We start from the raw sequence: 3,403 nt of genomic DNA, 5'->3' as shown, positions 1-3,403 counted from the left end.
AAAAAAAACCAACACAAAAAACATGGAGAACATGGTGGAAAGATGTGTCATGATGATTAGGGTTTATTTTGGGCAAAGCAATTTTGCTAAAGCAACTAAAGATTCACAGGGAAAGCAAATAGCCTCCATAGACAAAACCACAAAGGGATTGGAGGGAAAAACTGAATATTCAGGGAAATTATAGTGCATCCTTTGAAAGGAATAGTAGTTTTCATTCCAATCCACTCTCTTTATATATTGATTTAAACACCTGAAATGTCCTTAGGACATCGGGTGCAATCTCAGATCTCTTTGTGTTTTGTCCCGCCTGCAGAGTGCAGAGGCTGAAATTGATAAAACTTTCTCTAAATATCTTGTATATTTCATGAAGGTTATTTCAGTTGTCCTTCGTTCACCCCTGACTTTCCCGTCCTCCTCCGGCTCCCTGGCTGGCTTGCTGGCTGTGGTTTTTGCCTTGGTTACTTACTCCTTGGCAGACCCAGCCCAGCAGCACCTGCTGGCTCTCTGCAGGCAGCAGCCCACTGGGGCTGATTGCTGGGGTAGCTGCTGGTTGATGGCAGGCTGCAGCTGCATTGTTTGTGACACATTCATACACATACACATACATACAGTCAGAGGTGAAAGTAAGCCGGTCCGGCATACCAGCAAGAGCCAGTACGCCATGCTGGACTGCACTGACTTCCACGGTGGGGACTGAAAGGGCTGCAGGCAGCCCTGAGCCCTTTAAATCCCAGCCGCGGCTAAGATTTAAAGGGCTCAGAGCTCCCGCGCCTGCGGCCAAACCTGAGCCCTTTAAATTCCGGCCGTGGCTGAGATTTAAAGGGCTCAGAGCTCCCGGCCACTGTGGGCAGCCCAGAGCCCTTTAAATCCTGGCCGCAGCTGAGATTTAAAGGGCTCAGAGCTCCTGCCATTGCAGGCAGCCCAGACCCCTTTGAATCCCAGCCATGGCTCTGGTGGCCAGGCTGGGACCAGGATTTAAAGGGCTCCAGGCTTCCCTCAGCGGCAGGAGCTGTGGGCCCTTTAAATCCCTGCGCTTCGGGTTCCCCCTGGGCCCTTTAATTTGCCCCGGAGCCCCAGGGGGCTCCCAGCCACCTCTGCAGCTAGGAGCCCCTGGTGGATTTAAAGGCCCTGGATCTCCCAGCCACAGCTGGTTCCCCGGGGCCTTTCAATCTTGAGAAGCCACACCTCTGCTTGATGAGGCCACACCCCCCCTCAGGACTCCAGCAGTACCCTTAAGTCCTGTAAGTTACTTTCACCCCTGCATACTACAAATATGTGCCCCCTGGCAATGGACACAGCTCAGTCAGTGGCGGCACACTCCACTGCCCCCTAGGCTGGACAAAGATGCACACTCTAGGACCTACTTTTATACACTTACAGGACAAATTACTCATCCCTACTAACGTAGGGAAGTACAGCCCCTTGGCTCATTAGGGTGTTGTCTCCTCTTTGATCATGTTGTTTCAAACAGATGATCTATCCATCATGCTGTCTTTTTGACCCTGTCTTTTAGATGCCCCTGCCTGTTTCTTGTTATGTCTGTGGAGTGTCCTGATGTCATCTTGGCACAAGTTCCTCTTTTTAGCACTTATACCTGGATGCACCTGCTTCTAACAACCCTCTTCTCACCAACTTCTGTGAAGGGGGCCTGCCTCTGGCTCACAGCCCAGCTTCTACTTAGCAATGCCTGGAAGTACTTTGGTTCAGGCTGGGCCACTAACGCAAAAGTTTATTATCAGAAGGGTAGCCGTGTTAGTCTGGATCTGTAAAAGCAGCAACGAATCCTGTGGCACCTTGTAGACTAATATCTGATGAAGTGGGTATTCACCCACGAAAGCTCATGCTCCAAAACATCTATTAGTCTACAAGGTACCACAGGAGTCTTTGCTGCTTTTACAAAAGTTTATGTTTCAGTGCTTCATCTTACTACAGTTTCTTCTCTAGATTGTGGATAAACAGAGCTAACATGAAGAGAGAATTAGTAGTACACCTTTGCAAAGGAGTGATTCCTTCAGTAATTCAGCCGAAGGCATGACACAAGGCACTGGGATAACACAGAGGCCTACAACCGCAACCGCCCCAGTAATCTGCAGGATGAGGCAGTGGCTGCAGTACAGGTGTCCGGGTGAATTTTTAATCCCCAGCTCACTGTATTTGCACGTGACTTGACTACAGCTTCCCCACGGGGCCTGGTCCTCCCCGCAGCCTAGGCAGCCTCTGTGCGCTCGCTCCTGGTGGCTCCGTTTCAAACACACGAGGGACAGGGTTCCGTTCACACGTCCACGCCGGCCTGGGGCGCCGGAAGGCCCGTTCCCCGCGCTGGCAGCTGGCTTGGGGCCGCCTGTCCGAGCCGCTCCTTGGAGGGACTCTCGCGGCCTGCGCTGCTCGGCGAGGCGCCCGCACAGCCGGCCCAAGGCATAATGACAACACAGAGCTCCCCAACTCCCCCCGCGGAGCGGGAGCCAGGCCGCAAGCTTCAGGGAACCAAGCGGGCATTCAGGTCCCGCCGTACGTTTAACGGTCACAGGCTGACCCCGCCCACCTGGCCTGCCTTGCCTATGCCTAGTCAATGCGTGTGTGTGAGTGGTAGAGAATCGTGGCGACTGCGCATGCGCAAAAATCTGCAGGCAGGGGAGGGGCGGAGCTCGGCATCGCGCGGGCGCATCTCTGACTTCCAGTTCCCATTACTTTAGTGGGACCGGTTCAGGATACTGCGGAGCAACACAGAGCCTGGGCGAGCTTGGCGCTCTGTCATACTTCCGATCACGTGAGGCGAACGGAATCGGCGTTTGTCACGTGGTCCTATCTGGGCTCGTTTTAAGTGGGAGGAATTCAGTTCCTCCTTCCGTTCCTTTTGTGGGTGCGCGTGAGGGAGCTGGGGAGCGGTCAGCGGCCCACGAGGTGCGGGACTAGGGAAGCAGGGATGGACCAGAGGTCTGTGCGGGGCGGATTGGAGGGGAGGGGAGAGGTGTGTGCGTGGGGGAGGGAGTTCTCTGGTGGGTGTGCGTGTAGGGGTGGATATGTTGGAAGGAGGGGTTAAGGGGAGGCAGGGAGTGAAAGCAGGGACGGGCGGTCTGTGTGTGGGGAGGAGGGGATAAGGGAAGACTGGGCGGTGAAAGCAGGGATGGGTGGTCTGTGTGTGGGGAGGAGGGGATAAGGGAAGGCTGGGCGGTGAAAGCAGGGATGGGTGGTCTGTGTGTGGGGAGGAGGGGATAAGGGAAGGCTGGGCGGTGAAAGCAGGGACGGGCGGTCTGTGTGTGGGGAGGAGGGGATAAGGGAAGGCTGGGCGGTGAAAGCAGGGATGGGTGGTCTGTGGAGGGGAGGGATTAAGGGGAGGTAGGGGGTGAAAGGAATGGGTGGTCTGTGGGGGGGATGTGTGGAGGGGGCAGGAATGAAAGCAGGG

The 3,403-nt window shown here is 54.9% G+C and overlaps 1 long non-coding RNA gene across 2 annotated transcripts in view; it reads left to right on the top strand.

Annotated features, from left to right (window-relative positions):
* The first annotated feature begins 2,686 nt into the window (after positions 1 to 2,686).
* The window catches only part of LOC116822876 (uncharacterized), an 11,314-nt gene continuing 10,597 nt past the window's right edge, over positions 2,687 to 3,403 (top strand). The window contains exon 1 of one of the 2 annotated variants that reach the window (XR_012655357.1): positions 2,687 to 2,901. This is a non-coding gene — a long non-coding RNA (uncharacterized LOC116822876). The remainder of the gene's footprint in view (positions 2,902 to 3,403) is intronic. The other variant, XR_004373264.2, reaches the window with a different exon arrangement.

The sequence above is a fragment of the Chelonoidis abingdonii genome, chromosome 2 (genome assembly GCF_003597395.2).
Source record: "Chelonoidis abingdonii isolate Lonesome George chromosome 2, CheloAbing_2.0, whole genome shotgun sequence".
In the NCBI taxonomy this organism is placed as follows: domain Eukaryota; kingdom Metazoa; phylum Chordata; order Testudines; family Testudinidae; genus Chelonoidis; species Chelonoidis abingdonii.
This window is presented reverse-complemented; position numbering and strand designations above follow the sequence as displayed.